The following is a 23,958-nucleotide window of genomic DNA, read 5'->3' as shown; positions in this document are numbered from 1 at the left end:
GAAATAACTCCAACATGAGAAAGAAATAACTCCAACATGAGAAAGAAATAACTCCAACATGAGAAAGAAATAACTCCAACATGAGGAAGAAATAACTGGAATATGAGGAAGAAATAACTGGAATATGAGGAAGAAATAACTGGAATATGAGAAAGAAATAACTCCAACATGAGGAAGAAATAACTGGAACCTGAGAAAGAAATAACTGGAATATGAGGAAGAAATAACTGGAATATGAGGAAGAAATAACTGGAATATGAGGAAGAAATAACTGGAATATGAGGAAGAAATAACTGGAATATGAGAAAGAAATAACTCCAACATGAGGAAGAAATAACTGGAACCTGAGAAAGAAATAACTGGAATATGAGGAAGAAATAACTGGAATATGAGGAAGAAATAACTGGAATATGAGGAAGAAATAACTCCAACATGAGAAAGAAATAACTCCAACATGAGAAAGAAATAACTCCAACATGAGAAAGAAATAAATCCAACAAGAGAAAGAAATAACTCCAACATGAGAAAGAAATAACTGGAATATGAGGAAGAAATAACTGGAATATGAGGAAGAAATAACTGGAATATGAGGAAGAAATAACTGGAATATGAGGAAGAAATAACTGGAATATGAGAAAGAAATAACTCCAACATGAGGAAGAAATAACTCCAACATGAGGAAGAAATAACTGGAATATGAGGAAGAAATAACTGGAATATGAGAAAGAAATAACTCCAACATGAGGAAGAAATAACTGGAATATGAGGAAGAAATAACTGGAATATGAGGAAGAAATAACTGGAATATGAGGAAGAAATAACTGGAATATGAGAAAGAAATAACTGGAATATGAGAAAGAAATAACTCCAACATGAGGAAGAAATAACTCCAACATGAGGAAGAAATAACTCCAACATGAGGAAGAAATAACTGGAACATGAGAAAGAAATAACTGGAATATGAGGAAGAAATAACTGGAATATGAGGAAGAAATAACTGGAATATGAGAAAGAAATAACTCCAACATGAGGAAGAAATAACTCCAACATGAGGAAGAAATAACTCCAACATGAGGAAGAAATAACTGGAATATGAGAAAGAAATAACTCCAACATGAGGAAGAAATAACTCCAACATGAGGAAGAAATAACTGGAATATGAGGAAGAAATAACTGGAATATGAGGAAGAAATAACTGGAATATGAGAAAGAAATAACTCCAACATGAGGAAGAAATACCTCCAACATGAGAAAGAAATAACTGGAACATGTGAAAGAAATAACTGGAACATGAGAAAGAAATAACTGGAACATGAGAAAGAAATAACTGGAACATGAGAAAGAAATAACTGGAACATGAGAAAGAAATAACTGGAACATGAGAAAGAAATAACTCCAACATGAGAAAGAAATAACTCGAACATGAGAAAGAAATAACTGGAACATGAGAAAGAAATAACTGGAACATGAGGAAGAAATAACTGGAACATGAGAAAGAAATAACTGGAACATGAGAAAGAAATAACTGGAACATGAGAAAGAAATAACTGGAACATGAGAAAGAAATAACACCAACATGAGAAAGAAATAACTCGAACATGAGAAAGAAATAACTCGAACATGAGAAAGAAATAACTCGAACATGAGAAAGAAATAACTCGAACATGAGAAAGAAATAACTCCAACATGAGAAAGAAATAACTGGAACATGAGAAAGAAATAACTGGAACATGAGAAAGAAATAACTGGAACCTGAGAAAGAAATAACTGGAACATGAGGAAGAAATAACTCGAACATGAGAAAGAAATAACTGGAACATGAGAAAGAAATAACTCCAACATGAGAAAGAAATAACTGGAACATGAGGAAGAAATAACACCAACATGAGAAAGAAATAACTGGAACATGAGAAAGAAATAACTGGAACATGAGAAAGAAATAACTGGAACATGAGAAAGAAATAACTGGAACATGAGAAAGAAATAACTGGAACATGAGAAAGAAATAACTCCAACATGAGAAAGAAATAACTCCAACATGAGAAAGAAATAACTGGAACATGAGAAAGAAATAACTCCAACATGAGAAAGAAATAACTCCAACATGAGAAAGAAATAACTGGAACATGAGAAAGAAATAACTGGAACATGAGAAAGAAATAACTGGAACATGAGAAAGAAATAACTGGAACATGTGAAAGAAATAACCGGAACATGAGAAAGAAATAACTCCAACATGAGAAAGAAATAACTCGAACATGAGAAAGAAATAACTGGAACATGAGGAAGAAATAACTGGAACATGAGAAAGAAATAACTCCAACATGAGAAAGAAATAACTGGAACATGAGAAAGAAATAACTCCAACATGAGAAAGAAATAACTCCAACATGAGGAAGAAATAACTGGAACATGAGGAAGAAATGACTGGAACATGAGGAAGAAATGACTGGAACATGAGGAAGAAATGACGGGAACATGAGAAAGAAATAACTCCAACATGAGAAAGAAATAACTGGAACATGAGAAAGAAATAACTGGAACATGAGAAAGAAATAACTGGAACATGAGAAAGAAATACCTCCAACATGAGAAAGAAATAACTGGAACATGAGAAAGAAATAACTGGAACATGAGAAAGAAATAACTGGAACATGAGAAAGAAATAACTCCAACATGAGAAAGAAATAACTGGAACATGAGAAAGAAATAACTCCAACATGAGAAAGAAATAACGCCAACATGAGAAAGAAATAACTGGAACATGAGGAAGAAATAACTGGAACATGAGAAAGAAATAACTGGAACATGAGAAAGAAATAACTCCAACATGAGAAAGAAATAACTCCATGAGAAAGAAATAACTCCAACATGAGAAAGAAATAACTCCAACATGAGAAAGAAATAACTCCAACATGAGAAAGAAATAACTCCAACATGAGAAAGAAATAACTCCAACATGAGAAAGAAATAACTCCAACATGAGAAAGAAATAACTCCAACATGAGAAAGAAATAACTCCAACATGAGAAAGAAATAACTGGAACATGAGAAAGAAATAACTGGAACATGAGAAAGAAATAACTGGAACATGAGAAAGAAATAACTGGAACATGAGAAAGAAATAACTGGAACATGAGAAAGAAATAACTCCAACATGAGGAAGAAATAACTGGAACCTGAGAAAGAAATAACTGGAATATGAGGAAGAAATAACTGGAATATGAAAAAGAAATAACTCCAACATGAGGAAGAAATAACTGGAACCTGAGAAAGAAATAACTGGAACATGAGGAAGAAATAACTGGAACATGAGGAAGAAATAACTGGAATATGAGGAAGAAATAACTCCAACATGAGAAAGAAATAACTCCAACATGAGAAAGAAATAACTCCAACATGAGAAAGAAATAACTCCAACATGAGAAAGAAATAACTCCAACATGAGAAAGAAATAACTCCAACATGAGAAAGAAATAACTCCAACATGAGAAAGAAATAACTCCAACATGAGAAAGAAATAACTCCAACATGAGGAAGAAATAACTGGAACATGAGGAAGAAATAACTGGAATATGAGGAAGAAATAACTGGAATATGAGAAAGAAATAACTCCAACATGAGAAAGAAATAACTGGAACATGAGAAAGAAATAACTGGAACATGAGAAAGAAATAACTCCAACATGAGAAAGAAATAACTCCAACATGAGGAAGAAATAACTGGAACATGAGAAAGAAATAACTGGAATATGAGGAAGAAATAACTGGAATATGAGGAAGAAATAACTGGAATATGAGGAAGAAATAACTGGAATATGAGGAAGAAATAACTCCAACATGAGAAAGAAATAACTCCAACATGAGAAAGAAATAACTCCAACATGAGAAAGAAATAACTCCAACATGAGAAAGAAATAACTCCAACATGAGAAAGAAATAACTCCAACATGAGAAAGAAATAACTCCAACATGAGAAAGAAATAACTCCAACATGAGAAAGAAATAACTCCAACATGAGAAAGAAATAACTCCAACATGAGAAAGAAATAACTCCAACATGAGGAAGAAATAACTGGAATATGAGGAAGAAATAACTGGAATATGAGGAAGAAATAACTGGAATATGAGAAAGAAATAACTCCAACATGAGGAAGAAATAACTGGAACCTGAGAAAGAAATAACTGGAATATGAGGAAGAAATAACTGGAATATGAGGAAGAAATAACTGGAATATGAGAAAGAATTAACTCCAACATGAGGAAGAAATAACTGGAACCTGAGAAAGAAATAACTGGAATATGAGGAAGAAATAACTGGAATATGAGGAAGAAATAACTGGAATATGAGGAAGAAATAACTCCAACATGAGAAAGAAATAACTCCAACATGAGAAAGAAATAACTCCAACAAGAGAAAGAAATAACTCCAACAAGAGAAAGAAATAACTCCAACATGAGAAAGAAATAACTGGAATATGAGGAAGAAATAACTGGAATATGAGGAAGAAATAACTGGAATATGAGGAAGAAATAACTGGAATATGAGGAAGAAATAACTGGAATATGAGGAAGAAATAACTGGAATATGAGAAAGCAATAACTCCAACATGAGGAAGAAATAACTCCAACATGAGGAAGAAATAACTGGAATATGAGGAAGAAATAACTGGAATATGAGAAAGAAATAACTCCAACATGAGGAAGAAATAACTCCAACATGAGGAAGAAATAACTGGAATATGAGGAAGAAATAACTGGAATATGAGGAAGAAATAACTGGAATATGAGAAAGAAATAACTCCAACATGAGGAAGAAATAACTCCAACATGAGGAAGAAATAACTGGAATATGAGGAAGAAATAACTGGAATATGAGGAAGAAATAACTGGAATATGAGAAAGAAATAACTCCAACATGAGGAAGAAATAACTGGAACATGAGGAAGAAATAACTGGAATATGAGAAAGAAATAACTCGAACATGAGAAAGAAATAACTCCAACATGAGGAAGAAATAACTGGAACCTGAGAAAGAAATAACTCGAACATGAGGAAGAAATCACTCGAACCTGAGGAAGAAATAACTCAAACATGAGAAAGAAATAACTCGAACATGAGAAAGAAATAACTCGAACATGAGAAGGAAATAACTCGAACATGAGAAAGAAATAACTGGAACATGAGGAAGAAATAACTGGAACATGAGAAAGAAATAACTCCAACATGAGAAAGAAATAACTGGAACATGAGAAAGAAATAACTGGAACATGAGAAAGAAATAACTGGAACATGAGAAAGAAATAACTGGAACATGAGAAAGAAATAACTGGAACATGAGAAAGAAATAACTCCAACATGAGAAAGAAATAACTCGAACATGAGAAAGAAATAACTGGAACATGAGGAAGAAATAACTGGAACATGAGAAAGAAATAACTGGAACATGAGAAAGAAATAACTGGAACATGAGAAAGAAATAACTGGAACATGAGAAAGAAATAACTGGAACATGAGAAAGAAATAACTCGAACATGAGAAAGAAATAACTCGAACATGAGAAAGAAATAACTCCAACATGAGAAAGAAATAACTCCAACATGAGAAAGAAATAACTGGAACATGAGGAAGAAATAACTGGAACATGAGAAAGAAATAACTCCAACATGAGAAAGAAATAACTCCAACATGAGAAAGAAATAACTGGAACATGAGAAAGAAATAACTCGAACATGAGAAAGAAATAACTCGAACATGAGAAAGAAATAACTCGAACATGAGAAAGAAATAACTGGAACATGAGAAAGAAATAACTGGAACATGAGAAAGAAATAACTGGAACATGAGAAAGAAATAACTGGAACATGAGAAAGAAATAACTCCAACATGAGGAAGAAATAACTCCAACATGAGAAAGAAATAACTGGAACATGGGAAAGAAATAACTCCAACATGAGAAAGAAATAACTCCAACATGAGAAAGAAATAACTCCAACATGAGAAAGAAATAACTCCAACATGAGAAAGAAATAACTCCAACATGAGAAAGAAATAACTCCAACATGAGAAAGAAATAACTACAACATGAGAAAGAAATAACTGGAACATGAGAAAGAAATAACTGGAACATGAGAAAGAAATAACTCCAACATGAGAAAGAAATAACTGGAACATGAGAAAGAAATAACTGGAACATGAGAAAGAAATAACTGGAACATGAGAAAGAAATAACTGGAACATGAGGAAGAAATAACTCGAACATGAGAAAGAAATAACTGGAACATGAGAAAGAAATAACTCCAAAATGGGAAAGAAATAACTGGAACATGAGAAAGAAATAACTCCAACATAAGAAAGAAATAACTCCAACATGAGAAAGAAATAACTGGAACATGAGGAAGAAATAACTGGAACATGTGAAAGAAATAACTGGAACATGTGAAAGAAATAACCGGAACATGCGAAAGAAATAACTCCAACATGAGAAAGAAATAACTCCAACATGAGAAAGAAATAACTCCAACATGAGAAAGAAATAACTCCAACATGAGAAAGAAATAACTCCAACATGAGAAAGAAATAACTCCAACATGAGGAAGAAATAACTGGAATATGAGGAAGAAATAACTGGAATATGAGGAAGAAATAACTGGAACATGAGAAAGAAATAACTGGAACATGAGAAAGAAATAACTGGAACATGAGAAAGAAATAACTCCAACATGAGAAAGAAATAACTCCAACATGAGAAAGAAATAACTGGAACATGAGAAAGAAATAACTGGAACATGAGAAAGAAATAACTGGAACATGAGAAAGAAATAACTGGAACATGAGAAAGAAATAACTGGAACATGAGAAAGAAATAACTCCAACATGAGGAAGAAATAACTGGAATATGAGGAAGAAATAACTGGAACATGAGGAAGAAATAACTGGAATATGAGGAAGAAATAACTGGAATATGAGAAAGAAATAACTGGAATATGAGAAAGAAATAACTCCAACAAGAGGAAGAAATAACTGGAATATGAGAAAGAAATAACTCCAACATGAGGAAGAAATAACTGGAACCTGAGAAAGAAATAACTCGAACATGAGGAAGAAATCACTCGAACCTGAGGAAGAAATAACTCGAACATGAGAAAGAAATAACTCGAACATGAGAAAGAAATAACTCGAACATGAGAAGGAAATAACTCGAACATGAGAAAGAAATAACTGGAACATGAGGAAGAAATAACTGGAACATGAGGAAGAAATAACTGGAACATGAGAAAGAAATAACTCCATGAGAAAGAAATAACTCCAACATGAGAAAGAAATAACTCCAACATGAGAAAGAAATAACTCCAACATGAGAAAGAAATAACTCCAACATGAGAAAGAAATAACTCCAACATGAGAAAGAAATAACTCCAACATGAGAAAGAAATAACTCCAACATGAGAAAGAAATAACTCCAACATGAGAAAGAAATAACTCCAACATGAGAAAGAAATAACTCCAACATGAGAAAGAAATAACTCCAACATGAGAAAGAAATAACTGGAACATGAGAAAGAAATAACTGGAACATGAGAAAGAAATAACTGGAACATGAGAAAGAAATAACTGGAACATGAGAAAGAAATAACTCCAACATGAGGAAGAAATAACTGGAACCTGAGAAAGAAATAACTGGAATATGAGGAAGAAATAACTGGAATATGAGGAAGAAATAACTGGAACATGAGAAAGAAATAACTGGAACATGAGAAAGAAATAACTGGAACATGAGAAAGAAATAACTCCAACATGAGAAAGAAATAACTGGAACATGAGAAAGAAATAACTGGAACATGAGAAAGAAATAACTGGAACATGAGAAAGAAATAACTGGAACATGAGAAAGAAATAACTCCAACATGAGAAAGAAATAACTCCAACATGAGGAAGAAATAACTGGAATATGAGGAAGAAATAACTGGAATATGAGGAAGAAATAACTGGAATATGAGAAAGAAATAACTGGAATATGAGAAAGAAATAACTCCAACATGAGGAAGAAATAACTGGAATATGAGGAAGAAATAACTGGAATATGAGGAAGAAATAACTGGAACATGAGAAAGAAATAACTGGAACCTGAGAAAGAAATAACTGGAACATGAGGAAGAAATAACTGGAATATGAGGAAGAAATAACTGGAATATGAGGAAGAAATAACTCCAACATGAGAAAGAAATAACTCCAACATGAGAAAGAAATAACTCCAACATGAGAAAGAAATAACTCCAACATGAGAAAGAAATAACTCCAACATGAGAAAGAAATAACTCCAACATGAGAAAGAAATAACTCCAACATGAGAAAGAAATAACTCCAACATGAGGAAGAAATAACTGGAATATGAGGAAGAAATAACTGGAATATGAGGAAGAAATAACTGGAATATGAGAAAGAAATAACTCCAACATGAGGAAGAAATAACTGGAACATGAGAAAGAAATAACTGGAACATGAGAAAGAAATAACTCCAACATGAGAAAGAAATAACTCCAACATGAGAAAGAAATAACTCCTACATGAGAAAGAAATAACTCCAACATGAGAAAGAAATAACTCCAACATGAGAAAGAAATAACTCCAACATGAGAAAGAAATAACTCCAACATGAGAAAGAAATAACTCCAACATGAGAAAGAAATAACTCCAACATGAGAAAGAAATAACTCCAACATGAGGAAGAAATAACTGGAATATGAGGAAGAAATAACTGGAATATGAGGAAGAAATAACTGGAACATGAGAAAGAAATAACTGGAACATGAGAAAGAAATAACTGGAACATGAGAAAGAAATAACTGGAACATGAGAAAGAAATAACTCCAACATGAGAAAGAAATAACTGGAACATGAGAAAGAAATAACTGGAACATGAGAAAGAAATAACTGGAACATGAGAAAGAAATAACTGGAACATGAGAAAGAAATAACTCCAACATGAGAAAGAAATAACTCCAACATGAGAAAGAAATAACTCCAACATGAGAAAGAAATAACTCCAACATGAGGAAGAAATAACTGGAATATGAGGAAGAAATAACTGGAATATGAGAAAGAAATAACTGGAATATGAGAAAGAAATAACTCCAACATGAGGAAGAAATAACTGGAATATGAGAAAGAAATAACTCCAACATGAGGAAGAAATAACTGGAACCTGAGAAAGAAATAACTCGAACATGAGGAAGAAATCACTCGAACCTGAGGAAGAAATAACTCGAACATGAGAAAGAAATAACTCGAACATGAGAAAGAAATAACTCGAACATGAGAAGGAAATAACTCGAACATGAGAAAGAAATAACTGGAACATGAGGAAGAAATAACTGGAACATGAGGAAGAAATAACTGGAACATGAGAAAGAAATAACTGGAACATGAGAAAGAAATAACTGGAACATGAGAAAGAAATAACTGGAACATGAGAAAGAAATAACTCCAACATGAGAAAGAAATAACTCGAACATGAGAAAGAAATAACTGGAACATGTGGAAGAAATAACTGGAACATGAGAAAGAAATAACTGGAACATGAGAAAGAAATAACTGGAACATGAGAAAGAAATAACTGGAACATGAGAAAGAAATAACTGGAACATGAGAAAGAAATAACTGGAACATGAGAAAGAAATAACTGGAACATGAGAAAGAAATAACTGGAACATGAGAAAGAAATAACTCCAACATGAGAAAGAAATAACTCCAACATGAGAAAGAAATAACTCCAACATGAGAAAGAAATAACTCCAACATGAGAAAGAAATAACTCCAACATGAGAAAGAAATAACTCCAACATGAGAAAGAAATAACTCCAACATGAGAAAGAAATAACTCCAACATGAGAAAGAAATAACTCCAACATGAGAAAGAAATAACTCCAACATGAGAAAGAAATAACTCCAACATGAGGAAGAAATAACTGGAATATGAGGAAGAAATAACTGGAATATGAGGAAGAAATAACTGGAACATGAGAAAGAAATAACTGGAACATGAGAAAGAAATAACTGGAACATGAGAAAGAAATAACTCCAACATGAGAAAGAAATAACTGGAACATGAGAAAGAAATAACTGGAACATGAGAAAGAAATAACTGGAACATGAGAAAGAAATAACTGGAACATGAGAAAGAAATAACTCCAACATGAGAAAGAAATAACTCCAACATGAGAAAGAAATAACTGGAACATGAGGAAGAAATAACTGGAACATGAGAAAGAAATAACTCCAACATGAGAAAGAAATAACTCCAACATGAGAAAGAAATAACTGGAACATGAGAAAGAAATAACTCGAACATGAGAAAGAAATAACTCGAACATGAGAAAGAAATAACTCGAACATGAGAAAGAAATAACTCGAACATGAGAAAGAAATAACTGGAACATGAGAAAGAAATAACTGGAACATGAGAAAGAAATAACTGGAACATGAGAAAGAAATAACTCCAACATGAGGAAGAAATAACTCCAACATGAGAAAGAAATAACTGGAACATGGGAAAGAAATAACTCCAACATGAGAAAGAAATAACTCCAACATGAGAAAGAAATAACTCCAACATGAGAAAGAAATAACTCCAACATGAGAAAGAAATAACTACAACATGAGAAAGAAATAACTGGAACATGAGAAAGAAATAACTGGAACATGAGAAAGAAATAACACCAACATGAGAAAGAAATAACTCCAACATGAGAAAGAAATAACTGGAACATGAGGAAGAAATAACTCGAACATGAGAAAGAAATAACTGGAACATGAGAAAGAAATAACTCCAACATGGGAAAGAAATAACTGGAACATGAGAAAGAAATAACTCCAACATAAGAAAGAAATAACTGGAACATGAGAAAGAAATAACTGGAACATGAGAAAGAAATAACTGGAACATGAGAAAGAAATAACTGGAACATGAGGAAGAAATAACTCGAACATGAGAAAGAAATAACTGGAACATGAGAAAGAAATAACTCCAACATGGGAAAGAAATAACTGGAACATGAGAAAGAAATAACTCCAACATAAGAAAGAAATAACTCCAACATGAGAAAGAAATAACTGGAACATGAGGAAGAAATAACTGGAACATGTGAAAGAAATAACCGGAACATGCGAAAGAAATAACTCCAACATGAGAAAGAAATAACTCCAACATGAGAAAGAAATAACTCCAACATGAGAAAGAAATAACTCCAACATGAGAAAGAAATAACTCCAACATGAGATAGAAATAACTCCAACATGAGAAAGAAATAACTCCAACATGAGGAAGAAATAACTGGAATATGAGGAAGAAATGACTGGAATATGAGGAAGAAATAACTGGAACATGAGAAAGAAATAACTCCAACATAAGAAAGAAATAACTGGAACATGAGAAAGAAATAACTGGAACATGAGAAAGAAATAACTGGAACATGAGAAAGAAATAACTGGAACATGAGGAAGAAATAACTCGAACATGAGAAAGAAATAACTGGAACATGAGAAAGAAATAACTCCAACATGGGAAAGAAATAACTGGAACATGAGAAAGAAATAACTCCAACATAAGAAAGAAATAACTCCAACATGAGAAAGAAATAACTGGAACATGAGGAAGAAATAACTGGAACATGTGAAAGAAATAACCGGAACATGCGAAAGAAATAACTCCAACATGAGAAAGAAATAACTCCAACATGAGAAAGAAATAACTCCAACATGAGAAAGAAATAACTCCAACATGAGAAAGAAATAACTCCAACATGAGAAAGAAATAACTCCAACATGAGAAAGAAATAACTCCAACATGAGATAGAAATAACTCCAACATGAGAAAGAAATAACTCCAACATGAGGAAGAAATAACTGGAATATGAGGAAGAAATGACTGGAAGATGAGGAAGAAATAACTGGAACATGAGAAAGAAATAACTGGAACATGAGAAAGAAATAACTGGAACATGAGAAAGAAATAACTGGAACATGAGAAAGAAATAACTGGAACATGAGAAAGAAATAACTGGAACATGAGAAAGAAATAACTGGAACATGAGAAAGAAATAACTGGAACATGAGAAAGAAATAACTCCAACATGAGAAAGAAATAACTCCAACATGAGGAAGAAATAACTGGAATATGAGGAAGAAATAACTGGAATATGAGGAAGAAATAACTGGAATATGAGAAAGAAATAACTCCAACATGAGGAAGAAATAACTGGAATATGAGAAAGAAATAACTCCAACATGAGGAAGAAATAACTGGAACCTGAGAAAGAAATAACTCGAACATGAGGAAGAAATCACTCGAACCTGAGGAAGAAATAACTCGAACATGAGAAAGAAATAACTCGAACATGAGAAAGAAATAACTCGAACATGAGAAGGAAATAACTCGAACATGAGAAAGAAATAACTGGAACATGAGGAAGAAATAACTGGAACATGAGGAAGAAATAACTGGAACATGAGAAAGAAATAACTGGAACATGAGAAAGAAATAACTGGAACATGAGAAAGAAATAACTGGAACATGAGAAAGAAATAACTGGAACATGAGAAAGAAATAACTGGAACATGAGAAAGAAATAACTGGAACATGAGAAAGAAATAACTCCAACATGAGAAAGAAATAACTCCAACATGAGAAAGAAATAACTCCAACATGAGAAAGAAATAACTCCAACATGAGAAAGAAATAACTCCAACATGAGAAAGAAATAACTCCAACATGAGAAAGAAATAACTCCAACATGAGAAAGAAATAACTCCAACATGAGAAAGAAATAACTCCAACATGAGGAAGAAATAACTGGAACATGAGGAAGAAATAACTGGAATATGAGGAAGAAATAACTGGAACATGAGAAAGAAATAACTGGAACATGAGAAAGAAATAACTGGAACATGAGAAAGAAATAACTAGAACATGAGAAAGAAATAACTGGAACATGAGAAAGAAATAACTGGAACATGAGAAAGAAATAACTCCAACATGAGAAAGAAATAACTGGAACATGAGAAAGAAATAACTGGAACATGAGAAAGAAATAACTGGAACATGAGAAAGAAATAACTGGAACATGAGAAAGAAATAACTGGAACATGAGAAAGAAATAACTCCAACATGAGAAAGAAATAACTCCAACATGAGAAAGAAATAACTGGAACATGAGGAAGAAATAACTGGAACATGAGAAAGAAATAACTCCAACATGAGAAAGAAATAACTCCAACATGAGAAAGAAATAACTGGAACATGAGAAAGAAATAACTCGAACATGAGAAAGAAATAACTCGAACATGAGAAAGAAATAACTCGAACATGAGAAAGAAATAACTGGAACATGAGAAAGAAATAACTGGAACATGAGAAAGAAATAACTGGAACATGAGAAAGAAATAACTGGAACATGAGAAAGAAATAACTCCAACATGAGAAAGAAATAACTGGAACATGGGAAAGAAATAACTCCAACATGAGAAAGAAATAACTCCAACATGAGAAAGAAATAACTCCAACATGAGAAAGAAATAACTGGAACATGAGAAAGAAATAACTGGAACATGAGAAAGAAATAACTCCAACATGAGAAAGAAATAACTACAACATGAGAAAGAAATAACTGGAACATGAGAAAGAAATAACTGGAACATGAGAAAGAAATAACTCCAACATGAGAAAGAAATAACTGGAACATGAGAAAGAAATAACTGGAACATGAGAAAGAAATAACTGGAACATGAGAAAGAAATAACTGGAACATGAGGAAGAAATAACTCGAACATGAGAAAGAAATAACTGGAACATGAGAAAGAAATAACTCCAACATGGGAAAGAAATAACTGGAACATGAGAAAGAAATAACTCCAACATAAGAAAGAAATAACTCCAACATGAGAAAGAAATAACTGGAACATGAGGAAGAAATAACTGGAACATGAGGAAGAAATAACTGGAACATGTGAAAGAAATAACCGGAACATGCGAAAGAAATAACTCCAACATGAGAAAGAAATAACTCCAACATGAGAAAGAAATAACTCGAACATGAGAAAGAAATAACTGGAACATGAGGAAGAAATAACTGGAACATGAGAAAGAAATAACTGGAACATGAGAAAGAAATAACTGGAACATGAGACAGAAATAATTGGAACATGAGAAAGAAATAGCTGGAACATGAGAAAGAAATAACTGGAACATGAGAAAGAAATAACTGGAACATGAGAAAGAAATAACTGGAACATGAGGAAGAAATAACTCCAACATGAGGAAGAAATAACTCCAACATGAGGAAGAAATAACTCCAACATGAGGAAGAAATAACTCCAACATGAGGAAGAAATAACTCCAACATGAGGAAGAAATAACTCCAACATGAGGAAGAAATAACTGGAACATGAGAAAGAAATAACTGGAATATGAGGAAGAAATAACTGGAATATGAGGAAGAAATAACTGGAATATGAGGAAGAAATAACTCCAACATGAGAAAGAAATAACTCCAACATGAGAAAGAAATAACTGGAACATGAGAAAGAAATAACTGGAACATGAGAAAGAAATAACTGGAACATGAGAAAGAAATAACTGGAACATGAGAAAGAAATAACTCCAACATGAGGAAGAAATAACTGGAACCTGAGAAAGAAATAACTGGAATATGAGGAAGAAATAACTGGAATATGAGGAAGAAATAACTGGAACATGAGAAAGAAATAACTGGAACATGAGAAAGAAATAACTGGAACATGAGAAAGAAATAACTCCAACATGAGAAAGAAATAACTGGAACATGAGAAAGAAATAACTGGAACATGAGAAAGAAATAACTGGAACATGAGAAAGAAATAACTGGAACATGAGAAAGAAATAACTCCAACATGAGAAAGAAATAACTCCAACATGAGGAAGAAATAACTGGAATATGAGGAAGAAATAACTGGAATATGAGGAAGAAATAACTGGAATATGAGAAAGAAATAACTGGAATATGAGAAAGAAATAACTCCAACATGAGGAAGAAATAACTGGAATATGAGGAAGAAATAACTGGAATATGAGGAAGAAATAACTGGAACATGAGAAAGAAATAACTGGAACCTGAGAAAGAAATAACTGGAACATGAGGAAGAAATAACTGGAATATGAGGAAGAAATAACTGGAATATGAGGAAGAAATAACTCCAACATGAGAAAGAAATAACTCCAACATGAGAAAGAAATAACTCCAACATGAGAAAGAAATAACTCCAACATGAGAAAGAAATAACTCCAACATGAGAAAGAAATAACTCCAACATGAGAAAGAAATAACTCCAACATGAGAAAGAAATAACTCCAACATGAGGAAGAAATAACTGGAATATGAGGAAGAAATAACTGGAATATGAGGAAGAAATAACTGGAATATGAGAAAGAAATAACTCCAACATGAGGAAGAAATAACTGGAACATGAGAAAGAAATAACTGGAACATGAGAAAGAAATAACTCCAACATGAGAAAGAAATAACTCCAACATGAGAAAGAAATAACTCCTACATGAGAAAGAAATAACTCCAACATGAGAAAGAAATAACTCCAACATGAGAAAGAAATAACTCCAACATGAGAAAGAAATAACTCCAACATGAGAAAGAAATAACTCCAACATGAGAAAGAAATAACTCCAACATGAGAAAGAAATAACTCCAACATGAGGAAGAAATAACTGGAATATGAGGAAGAAATAACTGGAATATGAGGAAGAAATAACTGGAACATGAGAAAGAAATAACTGGAACATGAGAAAGAAATAACTGGAACATGAGAAAGAAATAACTGGAACATGAGAAAGAAATAACTCCAACATGAGAAAGAAATAACTGGAACATGAGAAAGAAATAACTGGAACATGAGAAAGAAATAACTGGAACATGAGAAAGAAATAACTGGAACATGAGAAAGAAATAACTCCAACATGAGAAAGAAATAACTCCAACATGAGAAAGAAATAACTCCAACATGAGAAAGAAATAACTCCAACATGAGGAAGAAATAACTGGAATATGAGGAAGAAATAACTGGAATATGAGAAAGAAATAACTGGAATATGAGAAAGAAATAACTCCAACATGAGGAAGAAATAACTGGAATATGAGAAAGAAATAACTCCAACATGAGGAAGAAATAACTGGAACCTGAGAAAGAAATAACTCGAACATGAGGAAGAAATCACTCGAACCTGAGGAAGAAATAACTCGAACATGAGAAAGAAATAACTCGAACATGAGAAAGAAATAACTCGAACATGAGAAGGAAATAACTCGAACATGAGAAAGAAATAACTGGAACATGAGGAAGAAATAACTGGAACATGAGGAAGAAATAACTGGAACATGAGAAAGAAATAACTGGAACATGAGAAAGAAATAACTGGAACATGAGAAAGAAATAACTGGAACATGAGAAAGAAATAACTCCAACATGAGAAAGAAATAACTCGAACATGAGAAAGAAATAACTGGAACATGTGGAAGAAATAACTGGAACATGAGAAAGAAATAACTGGAACATGAGAAAGAAATAACTGGAACATGAGAAAGAAATAACTGGAACATGAGAAAGAAATAACTGGAACATGAGAAAGAAATAACTGGAACATGAGAAAGAAATAACTGGAACATGAGAAAGAAATAACTGGAACATGAGAAAGAAATAACTCCAACATGAGAAAGAAATAACTCCAACATGAGAAAGAAATAACTCCAACATGAGAAAGAAATAACTCCAACATGAGAAAGAAATAACTCCAACATGAGAAAGAAATAACTCCAACATGAGAAAGAAATAACTCCAACATGAGAAAGAAATAACTCCAACATGAGAAAGAAATAACTCCAACATGAGAAAGAAATAACTCCAACATGAGAAAGAAATAACTCCAACATGAGGAAGAAATAACTGGAATATGAGGAAGAAATAACTGGAATATGAGGAAGAAATAACTGGAACATGAGAAAGAAATAACTGGAACATGAGAAAGAAATAACTGGAACATGAGAAAGAAATAACTCCAACATGAGAAAGAAATAACTGGAACATGAGAAAGAAATAACTGGAACATGAGAAAGAAATAACTGGAACATGAGAAAGAAATAACTGGAACATGAGAAAGAAATAACTCCAACATGAGAAAGAAATAACTCCAACATGAGAAAGAAATAACTGGAACATGAGGAAGAAATAACTGGAACATGAGAAAGAAATAACTCCAACATGAGAAAGAAATAACTCCAACATGAGAAAGAAATAACTGGAACATGAGAAAGAAATAACTCGAACATGAGAAAGAAATAACTCGAACATGAGAAAGAAATAACTCGAACATGAGAAAGAAATAACTCGAACATGAGAAAGAAATAACTGGAACATGAGAAAGAAATAACTGGAACATGAGAAAGAAATAACTGGAACATGAGAAAGAAATAACTCCAACATGAGGAAGAAATAACTCCAACATGAGAAAGAAATAACTGGAACATGGGAAAGAAATAACTCCAACATGAGAAAGAAATAACTCCAACATGAGAAAGAAATAACTCCAACATGAGAAAGAAATAACTCCAACATGAGAAAGAAATAACTACAACATGAGAAAGAAATAACTGGAACATGAGAAAGAAATAACTGGAACATGAGAAAGAAATAACACCAACATGAGAAAGAAATAACTCCAACATGAGAAAGAAATAACTGGAACATGAGGAAGAAATAACTCGAACATGAGAAAGAAATAACTGGAACATGAGAAAGAAATAACTCCAACATGGGAAAGAAATAACTGGAACATGAGAAAGAAATAACTCCAACATAAGAAAGAAATAACTGGAACATGAGAAAGAAATAACTGGAACATGAGAAAGAAATAACTGGAACATGAGAAAGAAATAACTGGAACATGAGGAAGAAATAACTCGAACATGAGAAAGAAATAACTGGAACATGAGAAAGAAATAACTCCAACATGGGAAAGAAATAACTGGAACATGAGAAAGAAATAACTCCAACATAAGAAAGAAATAACTCCAACATGAGAAAGAAATAACTGGAACATGAGGAAGAAATAACTGGAACATGTGAAAGAAATAACCGGAACATGCGAAAGAAATAACTCCAACATGAGAAAGAAATAACTCCAACATGAGAAAGAAATAACTCCAACATGAGAAAGAAATAACTCCAACATGAGAAAGAAATAACTCCAACATGAGATAGAAATAACTCCAACATGAGAAAGAAATAACTCCAACATGAGGAAGAAATAACTGGAATATGAGGAAGAAATGACTGGAATATGAGGAAGAAATAACTGGAACATGAGAAAGAAATAACTCCAACATAAGAAAGAAATAACTGGAACATGAGAAAGAAATAACTGGAACATGAGAAAGAAATAACTGGAACATGAGAAAGAAATAACTGGAACATGAGGAAGAAATAACTCGAACATGAGAAAGAAATAACTGGAACATGAGAAAGAAATAACTCCAACATGGGAAAGAAATAACTGGAACATGAGAAAGAAATAACTCCAACATAAGAAAGAAATAACTCCAACATGAGAAAGAAATAACTGGAACATGAGGAAGAAATAACTGGAACATGTGAAAGAAATAACCGGAACATGCGAAAGAAATAACTCCAACATGAGAAAGAAATAACTCCAACATGAGAAAGAAATAACTCCAACATGAGAAAGAAATAACTCCAACATGAGAAAGAAATAACTCCAACATGAGAAAGAAATAACTCCAACATGAGAAAGAAATAACTCCAACATGAGATAGAAATAACTCCAACATGAGAAAGAAATAACTCCAACATGAGGAAGAAATAACTGGAATATGAGGAAGAAATGACTGGAAGATGAGGAAGAAATAACTGGAACATGAGAAAGAAATAACTGGAACATGAGAAAGAAATAACTGGAACATGAGAAAGAAATAACTGGAACATGAGAAAGAAATAACTGGAACATGAGAAAGAAATAACTGGAACATGAGAAAGAAATAACTGGAACATGAGAAAGAAATAACTGGAACATGAGAAAGAAATAACTCCAACATGAGAAAGAAATAACTCCAACATGAGGAAGAAATAACTGGAATATGAGGAAGAAATAACTGGAATATGAGGAAGAAATAACTGGAATATGAGAAAGAAATAACTCCAACATGAGGAAGAAATAACTGGAATATGAGAAAGAAATAACTCCAACATGAGGAAGAAATAACTGGAACCTGAGAAAGAAATAACTCGAACATGAGGAAGAAATCACTCGAACCTGAGGAAGAAATAACTCGAACATGAGAAAGAAATAACTCGAACATGAGAAAGAAATAACTCGAACATGAGAAGGAAATAACTCGAACATGAGAAAGAAATAACTGGAACATGAGGAAGAAATAACTGGAACATGAGGAAGAAATAACTGGAACATGAGAAAGAAATAACTGGAACATGAGAAAGAAATAACTGGAACATGAGAAAGAAATAACTGGAACATGAGAAAGAAATAACTGGAACATGAGAAAGAAATAACTGGAACATGAGAAAGAAATAACTGGAACATGAGAAAGAAATAACTCCAACATGAGAAAGAAATAACTCCAACATGAGAAAGAAATAACTCCAACATGAGAAAGAAATAACTCCAACATGAGAAAGAAATAACTCCAACATGAGAAAGAAATAACTCCAACATGAGAAAGAAATAACTCCAACATGAGAAAGAAATAACTCCAACATGAGAAAGAAATAACTCCAACATGAGGAAGAAATAACTGGAACATGAGGAAGAAATAACTGGAATATGAGGAAGAAATAACTGGAACATGAGAAAGAAATAACTGGAACATGAGAAAGAAATAACTGGAACATGAGAAAGAAATAACTAGAACATGAGAAAGAAATAACTGGAACATGAGAAAGAAATAACTGGAACATGAGAAAGAAATAACTCCAACATGAGAAAGAAATAACTGGAACATGAGAAAGAAATAACTGGAACATGAGAAAGAAATAACTGGAACATGAGAAAGAAATAACTGGAACATGAGAAAGAAATAACTGGAACATGAGAAAGAAATAACTCCAACATGAGAAAGAAATAACTCCAACATGAGAAAGAAATAACTGGAACATGAGGAAGAAATAACTGGAACATGAGAAAGAAATAACTCCAACATGAGAAAGAAATAACTCCAACATGAGAAAGAAATAACTGGAACATGAGAAAGAAATAACTCGAACATGAGAAAGAAATAACTCGAACATGAGAAAGAAATAACTCGAACATGAGAAAGAAATAACTGGAACATGAGAAAGAAATAACTGGAACATGAGAAAGAAATAACTGGAACATGAGAAAGAAATAACTGGAACATGAGAAAGAAATAACTCCAACATGAGAAAGAAATAACTGGAACATGGGAAAGAAATAACTCCAACATGAGAAAGAAATAACTCCAACATGAGAAAGAAATAACTCCAACATGAGAAAGAAATAACTGGAACATGAGAAAGAAATAACTGGAACATGAGAAAGAAATAACTCCAACATGAGAAAGAAATAACTACAACATGAGAAAGAAATAACTGGAACATGAGAAAGAAATAACTGGAACATGAGAAAGAAATAACTCCAACATGAGAAAGAAATAACTGGAACATGAGAAAGAAATAACTGGAACATGAGAAAGAAATAACTGGAACATGAGAAAGAAATAACTGGAACATGAGGAAGAAATAACTCGAACATGAGAAAGAAATAACTGGAACATGAGAAAGAAATAACTCCAACATGGGAAAGAAATAACTGGAACATGAGAAAGAAATAACTCCAACATAAGAAAGAAATAACTCCAACATGAGAAAGAAATAACTGGAACATGAGGAAGAAATAACTGGAACATGAGGAAGAAATAACTGGAACATGTGAAAGAAATAACCGGAACATGCGAAAGAAATAACTCCAACATGAGAAAGAAATAACTCCAACATGAGAAAGAAATAACTCGAACATGAGAAAGAAATAACTGGAACATGAGGAAGAAATAACTGGAACATGAGAAAGAAATAACTGGAACATGAGAAAGAAATAACTGGAACATGAGACAGAAATAATTGGAACATGAGAAAGAAATAGCTGGAACATGAGAAAGAAATAACTGGAACATGAGAAAGAAATAACTGGAACATGAGAAAGAAATAACTGGAACATGAGGAAGAAATAACTCCAACATGAGGAAGAAATAACTCCAACATGAGGAAGAAATAACTCCAACATGAGGAAGAAATAACTCCAACATGAGGAAGAAATAACTCCAACATGAGGAAGAAATAACTCCAACATGAGGAAGAAATAACTGGAACATGAGAAAGAAATAACTGGAATATGAGGAAGAAATAACTGGAATATGAGGAAGAAATAACTGGAATATGAGGAAGAAATAACTCCAACATGAGAAAGAAATAACTCCAACATGAGAAAGAAATAACTCCAACATGAGAAAGAAATAACTCCAACATGAGAAAGAAATAACTCCAACATGAGAAAGAAATAACTCCAACATGAGAAAGAAATAACTCCAACATGAGAAAGAAATAACTCCAACATGAGAAAGAAATAACTCCAACATGAGAAAGAAATAACTCCAACATGAGGAAGAAATAACTGGAATATGAGGAAGAAATAACTGGAATATGAGGAAGAAATAACTGGAATATGAGAAAGAATTAACTCCAACATGAGGAAGAAATAACTGGAACCTGAGAAAGAAATAACTGGAATATGAGGAAGAAATAACTGGAATATGAGGAAGAAATAACTGGAATATGAGGAAGAAATAACTGGAATATGAGGAAGAAATAACTCCAACATGAGAAAGAAATAACTCCAACATGAGAAAGAAATAACTCCAACAAGAGAAAGAAATAACTCCAACAAGAGAAAGAAATAACTCCAACATGAGAAAGAAATAACTGGAATATGAGGAAGAAATAACTGGAATATGAGGAAGAAATAACTGGAATATGAGGAAGAAATAACTGGAATATGAGGAAGAAATAACTGGAATATGAGAAAGCAATAACTCCAACATGAGGAAGAAATAACTCCAACATGAGGAAGAAATAACTGGAATATGAGGAAGAAATAACTGGAATATGAGAAAGAAATAACTCCAACATGAGGAAGAAATAACTCCAACATGAGGAAGAAATAACTGGAATATGAGGAAGAAATAACTGGAATATGAGGAAGAAATAACTGGAATATGAGAAAGAAATAACTCCAACATGAGGAAGAAATAACTCCAACATGAGGAAGAAATAACTGGAATATGAGGAAGAAATAACTGGAATATGAGGAAGAAATAACTGGAATATGAGAAAGAAATAACTCCAACATGAGGAAGAAATAACTCCAACATGAGGAAGAAATAACTGGAATATGAGAAAGAAATAACTCGAACATGAGAAAGAAATAACTCCAACATGAGGAAGAAATAACTGGAACCTGAGAAAGAAATAACTCGAACATGAGGAAGAAATCACTCGAACCTGAGGAAGAAATAACTCAAACATGAGAAAGAAATAACTCGAACATGAGAAAGAAATAACTCGAACATGAGAAGGAAATAACTGGAACATGAGAAAGAAATAACTGGAACATGAGAAAGAAATAACTGGAACATGAGAAAGAAATAACTGGAACATGAGAAAGAAATAACTGGAACATGAGAAAGAAATAACTGGAACATGAGAAAGAAATAACTGGAACATGAGAAAGAAATAACTCCAACATGAGAAAGAAATAACTCGAACATGAGAAAGAAATAACTGGAACATGAGGAAGAAATAACTGGAACATGAGAAAGAAATAACTGGAACATGAGAAAGAAATAACTGGAACATGAGAAAGAAATAACTGGAACATGAGAAAGAAATAACTGGAACATGAGAAAGAAATAACTGGAACATGAGAAAGAAATAACTGGAACATGAGAAAGAAATAACTCCAACATGAGAAAGAAATAACTCCAACATGAGAAAGAAATAACTGGAACATGAGAAAGAAATAACACCAACATGAGAAAGAAATAACTGGAACATGAGAAAGAAATAACTGGAACATGAGAAAGAAATAACTGGAACATGAGAAAGAAATAACTGGAACATGAGGAAGAAATAACTCGAACATGAGAAAGAAATAACTGGAACATGAGAAAGAAATAACTCCAACATGAGAAAGAAATAACTGGAACATGAGGAAGAAATAACACCAACATGAGAAAGAAATAACTCCAACATGAGGAAGAAATAACTGGAACCTGAGAAAGAAATAACTCGAACATGAGAAAGAAATAACTGGAACATGAGAAAGAAATAACTGGAACATGAGAAAGAAATAACTCCAACATGAGAAAGAAATAACTCCAACATGAGAAAGAAATAACTCCAACATGAGAAAGAAATAACTCCAACATGAGAAAGAAATAACTCCAACATGAGAAAGAAATAACTGGAACATGAGAAAGAAATAACTGGAACATGTGAAAGAAATAACCGGAACATGAGAAAGAAATAACTCCAACATGAGAAAGAAATAACTCGAACATGAGAAAGAAATAACTGGAACATGAGGAAGAAATAACTGGAACATGAGAAAGAAATAACTCCAACATGAGAAAGAAATAACTGGAACATGAGAAAGAAATAACTGGAACATGAGAAAGAAATAACTGGAACATGAGGAAGAAATAACTGGAACATGAGAAAGAAATAACTGGAATATGAGGAAGAAATAACTGGAATATGAGGAAGAAATAACTGGAATATGAGGAAGAAATAACTCCAACATGAGAAAGAAATA

The sequence above is a fragment of the Heterodontus francisci genome, chromosome 26 (assembly GCF_036365525.1).
Source record: "Heterodontus francisci isolate sHetFra1 chromosome 26, sHetFra1.hap1, whole genome shotgun sequence".
Taxonomy (NCBI): Eukaryota; Metazoa; Chordata; class Chondrichthyes; order Heterodontiformes; family Heterodontidae; genus Heterodontus; species Heterodontus francisci.
The sequence above is the reverse complement of the archived record's forward strand: the minus strand, read 5'-3'. Positions refer to the sequence as shown.